Source organism: Oncorhynchus nerka, linkage group LG22 (assembly GCF_034236695.1).
Source record: "Oncorhynchus nerka isolate Pitt River linkage group LG22, Oner_Uvic_2.0, whole genome shotgun sequence".
NCBI classification, from domain to species: Eukaryota; Metazoa; Chordata; class Actinopteri; order Salmoniformes; family Salmonidae; genus Oncorhynchus; species Oncorhynchus nerka.
In genome coordinates, this window is record NC_088417.1 from 4,553,540 (window position 1) to 4,567,995 (window position 14,456).

Here is a 14,456-nt window from a genome sequence, read left to right on the forward strand (position 1 = left end):
AGGAGCTGCCTCTCCCTGGAGGCCTGCCTGGTGAGGAACTGCCTCTCCCTGGAGGCCTGCCTGGTGAGGAACTGCCTCTCCCTGGGGGCCTGCCTGGTGAGGAGCTGCCTCCAGGAGGCTCTGGGCAGTAGGACGACTCAAACTAGCTGTCGTTACTCCTGACTAATGGAGGCTCTGGGCAGTAGGACGACTCAAACTAGCTGTCGTTACTCCTGACTAATGGAGGCTCTGGGCAGTAGGACACTCAAACTAGCTGTCGTTACTCCTGACTAATGGAGGCTCTGGGCAGTAGGACACTCAAACCAGCTGTCGTTACTCCTGACTAATGGAGGCTCTGGGCAGTAGGACGACTCAAACTAGCTGTCGTTACTCCTGACTAATGGAGGCTCTGGGCAGTAGGACGACTCAAACTAGCTGTCGTTACTCCTGACTAATGGAGGCTCTGGGCAGTAGGACGACTCAAACTAGCTGTCGTTACTCCTGACTAATGGAGGCTCTGGGCAGTAGGACGACTCAAACTAGCTGTCGTTACTCCTGACTAATGGAGGCTCTGGGCAGTAGGACACTCAAACTAGCTGTCGTTACTCCTGACTAATGGAGGCTCTGGGCAGTAGGACACTCAAACCAGCTGTCGTTACTCCTGACTAATGGAGGCTCTGGGCAGTAGGACGACTCAAACTAGCTGTCGTTACTCCTGACTAATGGAGGCTCTGGGCAGTAGGACGACTCAAACTAGCTGTCGTTACTCCTGACTAATGGAGGCTCTGGGCAGTAGGACGACTCAAACTAGCTGTCGTTACTGACTAATGGAGGCTCTGGGCAGTAGGACGACTCAAACTAGCTGTCGTTACTCCTGACTAATGGAGGCTCTGGGCAGTAGGACGACTCAAACTAGCTGTCGTTACTCCTGACTAATGGAGGCTCTGGGCAGTAGGACGACTCAAACTAGCTGTCGTTACTCCTGACTAATGGAGGCTCTGGGCAGTAGGACGACTCAAACTACAGGACAATTAGTCTGTAAGAGGAATGTTGCTTTCTTTCAACAAAGGAATGTAACACAGTATTACATTGCAAGTTTACTTATTGTTAATATCAATCAAATGTATTTGTAAAGCATGTAAATGTATTTATATTTGTAATATAACGTAATGTAATATAACTTAGATGACTTGTTGCATACCAACACCAGAGATTTTCATAACAGAAAAAAGTCCAGCAGAACAGTAATCATGTTTCCATCCACAGTTAGTAAAGTCATACCGAATAAATAAAATAAAAAATGACGACAGTTGTGATGGAAACAGGATGTTTCGGTACAGTTTTATACAAGGTCGACAGATCTTGTTTTTCTTTCGACATGGTGGGATCTTTTTGTGTTTTGTAAAATGTATTATGCGAGAAATGGTGTTGTAAACGCCTTCATGCGGAAATACAGAGTTAATAACCATCAAGTAAACCTGGAGTTAAGTGATGACATGTTGTGTGGTCCTCCCACTAAAGATGGGGGAAACCATTCAGTTTATGAGGCTACAGATTACATTTATGATGATGATGTCCTAGCCGTGTCTGAATCCTGGTTTAGGAAGGCCACCAAAAATTCTGAAATTTCCATCCCCAAATACAACATTTTCCCGTCAAGACAGAACTGCTAAAGGGGGCGGAGTTACAATCTATCCAGGTCTACGCCCAAACAGTTTAAAGATCCATCTCTCAAGAAATTAGTCCCTCACTGTTGCCGCTTGTTATAGACCCCCCCTCAGCTCCCAGCTGTGCCCTGGACAGCATGCCCCTTTCAATTTTTTCAAAACTAAGAACAGATATTGCCCTTGGTTCACTCCAGACTTGACTGCCCTCGACCAGCACAGAAACATCCTGTGGCGTACAGCACTAGCTTCGAATAGTCCCCGCGATATGCAACTTTTCGGGGAAGTCAGGAACCAATACACGCAGTCAGTTAGGAAATTTGCATCCTGTAGCACTAATTCCAAAATGTTTTGGGATAGTGTAAAGTCTATGGAGAACAAGAGCACCTCCTCCCAGCTGCCCACTGCACTGAGGATAGGAAACACTGTCACCACCGATAAATCCACAATAATCGAAAATGTCATTATGCATTTCTCTACGGCTGGTTATGCTTTCCACCTGGCAACCCCTACCCCGGCCAACATCTCAGCACCCCAACATCTCAGCACTCAGCCGGACCTCTGGCAGTCTCTATGGGGGTGCCACAGGGTTCAATTCTCGGGCCGACTCTCTTCTCTGTATACATCAATGATGTCGCTCTTGCTGCTGGTGGTTCTCTGATGCCATACAACTCTCCTTCCATGGCCTCCAACTGCTCTTAAACGCTAGTAAAACGAAATGCATGCTTTTCAACCGTTCGCTGCCTGCACTTGCCCGCCCGACTAGCATCACTACTTCTGACCTAGAATATGTGGACAACTACAAATACCTAGGTGTCTGGTTAGACTATAAACTCTCCTTCTAGACTCATATTAAGCATCTTCAATCCAAAGTTAAATCTAGAATCTGCTTCCTATTTCGCAACAAAGCCTCCTTCACTCACTGCTGCGAAACTTACTCTCGTAAAACTGACTATCTTACCGATCCTTGACTTCGGCGATGTCATTTACAAAATAGCCTCCAACACTCTACTCAACAAATTGGATGCAGTCTATCACAGTGCCATCCGTTGTGTCACCAAAACCCCATATACTACCCACCACTGCGACCTGTATGCTCTCGTTGGCTGGTCCTCGCTACATATTCGTTGCCAAACCCACTGGCTCCAGGTCATCTATAAATCTTTGCTAGGTAAAGCCCCGCCTTATCTCAGCTCACTGGACACCATAGCAACACCCACCCATAGCATGCACTCCAGCAGGTATATTGCGCTGGTCATCCCCAAAGCCAACACTTCCTTTGGCTGCCTTTCCTTCCAGTTCTCTGCTGCAAATGACTGGAACGAATTGCAAAAATCACTGAAGTTGGAGACTTATATCTCCCTCTCTAACTTTAAGCGTCAGCTGTCAGAGCAGCTTACCGATCACTGCAGCTGTACACAGCCCATCTGTAAATAACCCATCCAAACAACTACCTACTTCATCCCCATATTTATTTTTGTTTTTCTGCTCTTTTGCACACCAGTATTTCTACCTGCACATCCTCATCTGCACATATATCACTCCAGTGTACATTTAATTTGCTAAATTGTAATTACTTCACAACTATTGGCCTATCTATTTATTATTTATTTATTACCTCCTTACTTCATTTGCACACACTTTATATAGACTTGTCTATTGTGTTATTGACTGTATGTTTGTTTATTCCATGTGTAACTCTGTTGTTGTTTTTGTCGCGCTGCTTTGCTTTATCTTGGCCAGATCTCAGTTGTAAATGAGAACTTGTTTTCAACTGGCCTACCTAGTTAAATAAAGGTGTTCTCAACTAGCCTACCTGGTTAAATAAAGGTGTTTTCAACTAGCCTACCTGGTTAAATAAAGGTGTAAAAAAATAAATGATAATAAAAACCTATTAATATTTTTTTCAACTCGCCAAAAATAAAGGTTTCCGATTGTTAAATAAAACTCTCAAATAGCCTACCTGGTTAAATGATTAATGGAAATGGATGAATGGTTCACAGATCCTGGTTAAATAAAGTGTCTTTCTAGCCTACCTGGTTAAATAAAGGGTTAACTAGCCTACCTGGTTAAATAACATTCTCAACTAGCCTACTGGTTAAATAAAGGTGTTCTCAACTCCTATCTGGTTAAATAAAGGTGCTCAACTTGAACTGCTGCGTGTCATTGGTGCTGAAAAAGTTGAACTGCTGCGTGTCATTGGTTTTTTTCTGAAGGAGTTGAACTGAAATGCCATGTCATTGGTGCTGAAGGAGTTGAACTGCTGCGTGTCATTGGAGTTGAACCACTACGTGTCATTGGTGCTGAAGGAGTTGAATTGATGCGTGTCATTGGTGCTGAAGGAGTTGAATTGATGCGTGTCATTGGTGCTGAAGGAGTTGAACTGCTGCGTGTCATTGGTGCTGAAGGAGTTGAACTGCTGCGTGTCATTGGTGCTGAAGGAGTTGAACTGCTGCGTGTCATTGGTGCTGAAGGAGTTGAACTGATGCGTGTCATTGGTGCTGAAGGAGTTGAACTGCTGCGTGTCATTGGTGCTGAAGGAGTTGAACTGCTGCGTGTCATTGGTGCTCAGAGTTGAACTGCTGCGTGTCATTGGTGCTGAAGGAGTTGAACCGCTGCGTGTCATTGGTGCTCAGAGTTGAACTGCTGCGTGTGGTTTTGGTCACTGCTCTTTAGCTGAGCGCTGACAGCATGACAGACTACAGCTCCGCTTATTGGCCAAGCCTGTTGCTGCATGGCCCCCTGGGAAATGAGGTTTTTATTATTTAGTGTTAATTATTCCCACAGTTGTCTCTGGGAGCCCAGCCCTTCTCACTCAGTCATAGTTTATATATATATATACATACCGTTTTTATGATAGGTACACTTCAACTGTGAGAGACGGAATCTAAAACAAAAATCCAGCAAATCACATTGTAAGATTTTTAAGAAATTAATTTGCATTATTAATTTGCACCTATGATAAAAAATTAAATAAAACCTCTACATGCTTTGTAAGTAGGAAAACCTGCAAAATCGGCAGTGTATCAAATACTTGTTCTCCCCACTGTGTGTGTGTGTGTGTGTGCGTGCGTGTGTGTGTGTGTGTGTGTGTGTGTGTGCGTGTGCTCTGTAAACTCCCTGAGCCACACAACACCAACTGCTAATGTTATGATGATGATGATGATGATGATGTGGACTGGCATAAACCTGATTTATTACTCATTCAAGAAGATACAGCTGGCTGTGTGTGAGAGACCACCTCTGTGTGTTGCTGTTTGTATGTTAGACTATGGGAGAGTGTTTGGGTCAGTTGGTTTCTATACAGAATGTGTTGCATAGGAATGTTAATGATCTGTGAATCAATGTAAACACACACACACACACAACACACACACACAGCCCTCAACCCCGCACATGCACGCAGACACAGATACACACAACCCTCAACCCTACAAACACACACACACACACACACACACAGCCCTCAACCCCGCACATGCACGCAGACACAGATACACACAACCCTCAACCCTACAAACACACACACACACACACACACACACACACACTGACACACACACACACACTGACACACACATACACTGACACACACACACACTGACACACACACACACTGACACACACACACACTGACACACACACACACACACACTGACACACACACACACACTGACACACACACACACACACACACACACTGACACACACACACACTCCCCATAGGAGAACTCTCTTACCTTGTCAGCTCTGGGATTCGATCTTGCAACCATTCGGCTACTAGTCCAACGCTCTAACCACTAGGCTACCTGACGTGTATACGTGTATATTATTGTATACTTAATGTATATGTACACTATATTTACAAAAGCATGTGGACCCCCCTTCAAATGAGTAGATTGGGCCACACCCGTTGCTGACAGGTGTATAAAATCGAGCACACAGCCGTGCAACCTCCATAGACAAACATTGGCAGTAGAATGGACTGAAGAGGTCATAGGATGGAAACATAAAGTGTGTCTTAGACGTCGATTGACGTCAAAATCTGTCTGTTTAGAGATATATATATTTAGTTGTTGTTGTATATAGGCTGTGTCTCATGTCTTCAGCATCTGAGTCTGAAGTGCCACCGATATGCTGTTGTCTGTAGTGTTCGAGTGGTTTGGCCTACAAACCGATATGACCCCCACGATGGAAAGAGAAGACGTTGTGGTTTTGGCCTACAAACTGATATGACCCCCACGATGGAAAGAGAAGACGTTGTGGTTTTGGCCTACAAACCGATATGACCCCACGATGGAAAGAGAAGACGTTGTGGTTTTGGCCTACAAACCGATATGACCCCGATGGAAAGAGAAGACGTTGTGGTTTTGGCCTACAAACTGATATGACCCCACGATGGAAAGAGAAGACGTTGTGGTTTTGGCCTACAAACCGATATGACCCCCACGATGGAAAGAGAAGACGTTGTGGTTTTGGCCTACAAACCGATATGACCCCCACGATGGAAAGAGAAGACGTTGTGGTTTTGGCCTACAAACTGATATGACCCCCACGATGGAAAGAGAAGACGTTGTGGTTTTGGCCTACAAACTGATATGACCCCCACGATGGAAAGAGAAGACGTTGTGGTTTTGGCCTACAAACCGATATGACCCCACGATGGAAAGAGAAGACGTTGTGGTTTTGGCCTACAAACTGATATGAACCCACGATGGAAAGAGAAGACGTTGTGGTTTTGGCCTACAAACTGATATGACCCCCACGATGGAAAGAGAAGACGTTGTGGTTTTGGCCTACAAACTGATATGACTCCCCGTTGTGGTTTTGGCCTACAAACTGATATGAACCCACGATGGAAAGAGAAGACGTTGTGGTTTTGGCCTACAAACTGATATGAACCCACGATGGAAAGAGAAGACGTTGTGGTTTTGGCCTACAAACTGATATGACCCCCACGATGGAAAGAGAAGACGTTGTGGTTTTGGCCTACAAACTGATATGACCCCACGATGGAAAGAGAAGACGTTGTGGTTTTGGCCTACAAACTGATATGACCCCACGATGGAAAGAGAAGACGTTGTGGTTTTGGCCTACAAACTGATATGACCCCCACGATGGAAAGAGAAGACGTTGTGGTTTTGGCCTACAAACTGATATGAACCCACGATGGAAAGAGAAGACGTTGTGGTTTATATTTTATTTTACTGTTGGTTTTGCCATTTCTGAATGTGCTATTCGATGCGTTTCTATGGGCTATAGCTGTTTTAAGCCAAATTCAATGTATTCATTATTTTATATATACCTACATGGGTCCGAAAGTCAGATTTTGGCAAAATGATTTATGGCAGTGGTCGCCAACCGGTCGATCGCGATCACGGCATTCCTGGTCGATCTTCACAGCATTCCTAGTCGATTTTCACGGCATTCCTAGTCGATCACCAAATATTTCTGTAGAAAGCCTACGAACGATTAAGGCTAGCGCTCCTTTTTTTAAATCATGTTGAGCTGGTGCTGGAAGGTGCACTTGATTCAAAGGTCCTGCGCACCGGGTAAAGTGTTCCCGTGCAACAAACTCCGCCTTCCCGGCGGACCGGCAAATCTGTGACTAAATCGTGTGCACCTACTGGTCTGCCCAATCGGATAGCTCAAATCACCGTGGCTACAGAGCTTCCAATCGGATAGCTCAAATCACCGTGGCTACAGAGCGTCCAATCGGATAGCTCAAATCACCGTGGCTACAGAGCGTCCAATCGGATAGCTCAAATCACCGTGGCTACAGAGCGTCCAATCGGATAGCTCAAATCACCGTGGCTACAGAGCGTCCAATCGGATAGCTCAAATCACCGTGGCTACAGAGCGTCCAATCGGATAGCTCAAATCACCGTGGCTACAGAGCGTCCAATCGGATAGCTCAAATCACCGTGGCTACAGAGCGTCCAATCGGATAGCTCAAATCACCGTGGCTACAGATCTTCCATGACCCTGACCACAGCCAAGTGTAATAGGCTACTAGCCTCTGTCAGATGTAATAACTGTCAACGAATAAAGCAAAGAACTGCTGGTTATATGACTGAGTTCATGTTTAAGTTTATATTCAGCTCTGTCACTGTTTTTATTCAACACTATTACAAAACGCTCTTCTCCGTACTTCCACTCGGGCTGCAGCTGCAGTGAGTCAGTAGCCAGGTATCGACAGCCCTGGCTTTATCATTATTAGCAGCTCGTCCTGTCCATTTTAATATTAAGGAATATTTCACTTTCTCTGGTCACAGGAACAACTTGAGTTTGTGCATGAGGCAGATGTGGTGCGACTCGAGTTTCGCCGTCAGGTGGAAGAGCGTGTCCCCTCTCTCTCTGGTCAGTCTCACCGGAGGAAAAGAAGGAGAGAGCAGGTGGAAGACCGTGTCCCCTCTCTCTCTGGTCAGTCTCACCGGAGGAAAAGAAGCAGAGAGCAGGTGGAAGACCGTGTCCCCTCTCTCTCTGGTCAGTCTCACCGGAGGAAAAGAAGTGTCCCCTCTCTCTCTGGTCAGTCTCACCGGAGGAAAAGAAGGAGAGAGCAGGTGGAAGACCGTGTCCCCTCTCTCTCTGGTCAGTCTCACCGGAGGAAAAGAAGGAGAGAGCAGGTGGAAGACCGTGTCCCCTCTCTTTCTGGTCAGTCTCACCGGAGGAAAAGAAGTGTCCCCTCTCTCTCTGGTCAGTCTCACCAGAGGAAAAGATGGAGAGAGCAGGTGGAAGACCATGTCCCCTCTCTCTCTGATCAGTCTCACCGGAGGAAAAGAAGGAGAGAGCAGGTGGAAGACCGTGTCCCCTCACTCTCTGGTCAGTCTCACCGGAGGAAAGGAAGGAGAGAGCAGGTGGAAGACCGTGTCCCCTCTCTCTCTGATCAGTCTCACCGGAGGAAAAGAAGGAGAGAGCAGGTGGAAGACCGTGTCCCCTCTCTCTCTGATCAGTCTCACCGGAGGAAAAGAAGGAGAGAGCAGGGACCGTGAGAGGCGGTAGGCTGTTGGTCGATAGGCTGTTGGTCGATAGGCTGTTAGTCGATAGGCTGTTAGTCGATATGTTGTTGGTCGATAGGCTGTTGGTCGATAGGCTGTTGGTCGATAGGCTGTTGGTCGATAGGCTGTTAGTCGATTGTTTGGTCGATAGGCTGTTAGTCGATTGTTTGGTCGATATGCTGTTAGTCGATATGCTGTTGGTCGATTGGCTGTTGGTCGATAGGCTGTTGGTCGATTGGCTGTTGGTCGATAGGCTGTTGGTCGATAGGCTGTTGGTCGATAGGCTGTTGGTCGATTGTTTGGTCGATAGGATGTTGGTCGATAGGCTGTTGGTCGATATGTTGTTGGTCGATAGGCTGTTGGTCGATTGTTTGGTCGATAGGCTGTTGGTCGATTGTTTGGTCGATAGGCTGTTGGTCGATAGGCTGTTGGTCGATATGCTGTTAGTCGATAGGCTGTTGGTCGATATGCTGTTGGTCGATAGGTTGGTCGATTGTTTGGTCGATAGGCTGTTGGTCGATAGGCTGTTGGTCGATTGTTTGGTCGATAGGCTGTTGGTCGATAGGCTGTTGGTCGATTGTTTGGTCGATAGGCTGTTAGTCTATAGGCTGTTGGTCGATAGGCTGTTGGTCGATAGGCTGTTGCTCGATAGGCTGTTGGTCGATAGGCTGTTGGTTGATAGGCTGTTGGTCGATATGCTGTTGGTCGATAGGCTGTTGGTCGATAGGCTGTTGGTCGATAGGCTGTTGGTCGATATGCTGTTAGTCGATAGGCTGTTGCTCGATAGGCTGTTGGTCGATAGGCTGTTAGTCGATAGGCTGTTGGTCGATAGGCTGTTGGTCGATATGCTGTTGGTCGATAGGCTGTTGGTCGATATGCTGTTAGTCGATATGCTGTTGGTCGATATGCTGTTGGTCGATAGGCTGTTGGTCGATAGGCTGTTGGTCGATATGTTGTTGGTCGATAGGCTGTTGGTCGATAGGCTGTTGGTCGATAGGCTGTTGGTCGATAGGCTGTTGGTCGATAGGCTGTTGGTCGATAGGCTGTTGGTCGATATGCTGTTGGTCGATAGGCTGTTGGTCGATAGGCTGTTGGTCGATAGGCTGTTGGTCGATATGTTGTTGGTCGATAGGCTGTTGGTCGATAGGCTGTTGGTCGATAGGCTGTTGGTCGATATGCTGTTGGTCGATATGCTGTTGGTCGATAGGCTGTTGGTCGATAGGCTGTTGGTCGATATGCTGTTGGTCGATTGTTTGGTCGATAGGCTGTTGGTCGATAGGCTGTTGGTCGATATGGCTGTTGGATAGGCTGTTGGTCGATAGGCTGTTGGTCGATATAGGCTGTTGGTCGATAGGCTGTTGGTCGATAGGCTGTTGGTCGATAGGCTGTTGGTCGATAGGCTGTTGGTCGATAGGCTGTTGGTCGATAGGCTGTTGGTCGATAGGCTGTTGGTCGATAGGCTGTTGGTCGATATGCTGTTGGTCGATATGCTGTTGGTCGATATGCTGTTGGTCGATAGGCTGTTGGTCGATAGGCTGTTGGTCGATATGCTGTTGGTCGATAGGCTGTTGGTCGATAGGCTGTTGGTCGATAGGCTGTTGGTTGGTCGATAGGCTGTTGGTCGATAGGCTGTTGGTCGATAGGCTGTTGGTCGATATGCTGTTGGTCGATAGGCTGTTGGTCGATATGCTGTTGGTCGATAGGCTGTTGGTCGATAGGCTGTTGGTCGATAGGCTGTTGGTCGATAGGCTGTTGGTCGATAGGCTGTTGGTCGATAGGCTGTTGGTCGATTGTTTGGTCGATAGGCTGTTGGTCGATAGGCTGTTGGTCGATAGGCTGTTGGTCGATAGGCTGTTGGTCGATGGCTGTTGGTCGATAGGCTGTTGGTCGATAGGCTGTTGGTCGATAGGCTGTTGGTCGATAGGCTGTTAGTCGATATGTTGTTGGTCGATAGGCTGTTGGTCGATAGGCTGTTAGTCGATAGGCTGTTGGTCGATAGGCTGTTGGTCGATAGGCTGTTGGTCGATATGTTGTTGGTCGATATGTTGTTGGTCGATATGCTGTTGGTCGATAGGCTGTTAGTCGATATGCTGTTGGTCGATATGCTGTTGGTCGATAGGCTGTTGGTCGATAGGCTGTTGGTCTGTTGGTCGATAGGCTGTTGGCTGTTAGTCGATAGGCTGTTGGTCGATAGGCTGTTGGTCGATAGGCTGTTGGTCGATAGGCTGTTGGTCGATATGTTGGTCGATAGGCTGTTGGTCGATATGCTGTTGGTCGATTGTTTGGTCGATAGGCTGTTGGTCGATAGGCTGTTGGTCGATAGGCTGTTGGTCGATAGGCTGTTGGTCGATAGGCTGTTGGTCGATAGGCTGTTGGTCGATAGGCTGTTGGTCGATAGGCTGTTGGTCGATAGGCTGTTGGTCGATATGCTGTTGGTCGATTGTTTGGTCGATAGGCTGTTGGTCGATATTGTTGCGTCGATAGGCTGTTGGTCGATAGGCTGTTGGTCGATAGGCTGTTGGTCGATATGCTGTTGGTCGATATGCTGTTGGTCGATAGGCTGTTGGTCGATAGGCTGTTGGTCGATAGGCTGTTGGTCGATAGGCTGTTGGTCGATAGGCTGTTGGTCGATATGATAGGCTGTTGGTCGATGGCTGTTGGTCGATAGGCTGTTGGTCGATAGGCTGTTGGTCGATAGGCTGTTGGTCGATAGGCTGTTTGGTCGATATGCTGTTGGTCGATAGGCTGTTTGGTCGATAGGCTGTTTGGTCGATAGGCTGTTGGTCTGTTGGTCGATAGGCTGTTGGTCGATAGGCTGTTGGTCGATTGTTTGGTCGATATGCTGTTGGTCGATTGTTTGGTCGATAGGCTGTTGGTCGATAGGCTGTTGGTCGATAGGCTGTTGGTCGATATGCTGTTGGTCGATTGTTTGGTCGATAGGCTGTTGGTCGATAGGCTGTTGGTCGATAGGCTGTTGGTCGATAGGCTGTTGGTCGATAGGCTGTTGGTCGATAGGCTGTTGGTCGATAGGCTGTTGGTCTGTTGGTCGATAGGCTGTTGGTCGATAGGCTGTTGGTCGATAGGCTGTTGGTCGATAGGCTGTTGGTCGATAGGCTGTTGGTCGATTGTTTGGTCGATAGGCTGTTGGTCGATAGGCTGTTGGTCGATAGGCTGTTGGTCGATAGGCTGTTGGTCGATAGGCTGTTGGTCGATAGGCTGTTGGTCGATAGGCTGTTGGTCGATAGGCTGTTGGTCGATAGGCTGTTGGTCGATTGTTTGGTCGATAGGCTGTTGGTCGATAGGCTGTTGGTCGATAGGCTGTTGGTCGATTGTTTGGTCGATAGGCTGTTGGTCGATAGGCTGTTGGTCGATAGGCTGTTGGTCGATAGGCTGTTGGTCGATATGCTGTTGGTCGATAGGCTGTTGGTCGATAGGCTGTTGGTCGATAGGCTGTTGGTCGATAGGCTGTTGGTCGATATGCTGTTGGTCGATATGCTGTTGGTCGATAGGCTGTTGGTCGATAGGCTGTTGGTCGATAGGCTGTTGGTCGATAGGCTGTTGGTCGATAGGCTGTTGGTCGATAGGCTGTTGGTCGATAGGCTGTTGGTCGATAGGCTGTTGGTCGATAGGCTGTTGGTCGATAGGCTGTTGGTCGATAGGCTGTTGGTCGATAGGCTGTTGGTCGATAGGCTGTTGGTCGATAGGCTGTTGGTCGATAGGCTGTTGGTCGATAGGCTGTTGGTCGATAGGCTGTTGGTCGGCTGTTGGTCGATAGGCTGTTGGTCGATAGGCTGTTGGTCGATAGGCTGTTGGTCGATAGGCTGTTGGTCGATAGGCTGTTGGTCGATATGCTGTTGGTCGATAGGCTGTTGGTCGATAGGCTGTTGGTCGATAGGCTGTTGGTCGATAGGCTGTTGGTCGATAGGCTGTTGGTCGATAGGCTGTTGGTCGATTGGCTGTTGGTCGATAGGCTGTTGGTCGATATAGGCTGTTGGTCTGTTGGTCGATAGGCTGTTGGTTAGGCTGTTGGTCGATAGGCTGTTGGTCGATAGGCTGTTGGTGTTGGTCGATAGGCTGTTGGTCGATAGGCTGTTGGTCGATAGGCTGTTGGTCGATAGGCTGCTGTTGGTCGATAGGCTGTTGGTCGATAGGCTGTTGGTCGATAGGCTGTTGGTCGATAGGCTGTTGGTCGATATGGCTGTTGGTCGATATGCTGTTGGTCGATAGGCTGTTGGTCGATAGGCTGTTGGTCGATAGGCTGTTGGTCGATAGGCTGTTGGTCGATAGGCTGTTGGTCGATAGGCTGTTGGTCGATAGGCTGTTGGTCGATAGGCTGTTGGTCGATAGGCTGTTGGTCGATAGGCTGTTGGATCTGTTGGTCGATAGGCTGTTGGTCGATAGGCTGTTGGTCGATAGGCTGTTGGTCGATAGGCTGTTGGTCGATAGGCTGTTGGTCGATAGGCTGTTGGTCGATAGGCTGTTGGTCGATAGGCTGTTGGTCGATGGCTGTTGGTCGATAGGCTGTTGGTCGATAGCTGTTGGTCGATAGGCTGTTGGTCGATAGTTGCTGTTTGGTCGGTCGATATGCTGTTGGTCGATAGGCTGTTGGGTCGATAGGCTGTTGGTCGATAGGCTGTTGGTCGATATGCTGTTGCTCGATAGGCTGTTGGTCTGATCGATGCTGTTGGTCGATAGGCTGTTGGTCGATAGATATGCTGTTGGTCGATTGTTTGGTGATTGTTGGTCGATAGTGTTGGTCGATAGGCTGTTGGTCGATAGGCTGTTGGTCGATAGGCTGTTGGTCGATAGCTGTTGGTCGATTGTTTGGTCGATAGGCTGTTGGTCTATTGTTTGGTCGATAGGCTGTTGGTCGATAGGCTGTTGGTCGATAGGCTGTTGGTCGATAGGCTGTTGGTCGATATGCTGTTGGTCGATAGGCTGTTGGTCGATAGGCTGTTGGTCGATAGGCTGTTGGTCGATAGGCTGTTGGTCGATAGGCTGTTGGTCGATAGGCTGTTGCTCGATATGCTGTTGGTCGATAGGCTGTTAGTCGATAGGCTGTTGGTCGATAGGCTGTTGGTCGATATGTTGTTGGTCGATAGGCTGTTGGTCGATAGGCTGTTAGTCGATAGGCTGTTGGTCGATAGGCTGTTGGTCGATAGGCTGTTGGTCGATATGTTGTTGGTCGATATGTTGTTGGGCTGTTGGTCGATATGCTGTTGGTGTTGGTCGATAGGCTGTTGGTCGATATATGCTGTTGGTCGATAGGCTGTTGGTCGATAGGCTGTTGGTCGATAGGCTGTTGGTCGATATGGTTGGTCGTTGGTCGATTGTGTTGGTCGATAGGTTGGTCGATTGTTTGGTCGATAGGCTGTTGGTCGATAGGCTGTTGGTCGATAGGCTGTTGGTCGATAGGCTGTTGGTCGATAGGCTGTTGGTCGATAGGCTGTTGGTCGATAGGCTGTTGGTCGATAGGCTGTTGGTCGATAGGCTGTTGGTCGATGGCTGTTGGTCGATAGGCTGTTGGTCGATAGGCTGTTGGTCGATAGGCTGTTGGTCGATAGGCTGTTGGTCGATAGGCTGTTGGTCGATTTGGTCGATAGGCTGTTGGTCGATTGGCTGTTGATAGGCTGTTGGTCGATAGGCTGTTGGTCGATAGGCTGTTGGTCGATAGGCTGTTGGTCGATAGGCTGTTGGTCGATAGGCTGTTGGTCGATAGGCTGTTGGTCGATATGCTGTTGGTCGATAGGCTGTTGGTCGATAGGCTGTTGGTCGATAGGCTGTTGGTCGATAGGTTGGTCGATGTTGGTCGATA

At 48.0% G+C, this 14,456-nt stretch overlaps 1 protein-coding gene across 1 annotated transcript in view; it reads left to right on the plus strand.

The window, feature by feature from the left end:
• The window catches only part of stau2 (staufen double-stranded RNA binding protein 2), a 546,241-nt gene that overhangs the window by 249,524 nt on the left and 282,261 nt on the right, over window positions 1-14,456 (plus strand). The window lies entirely within an intron of this gene.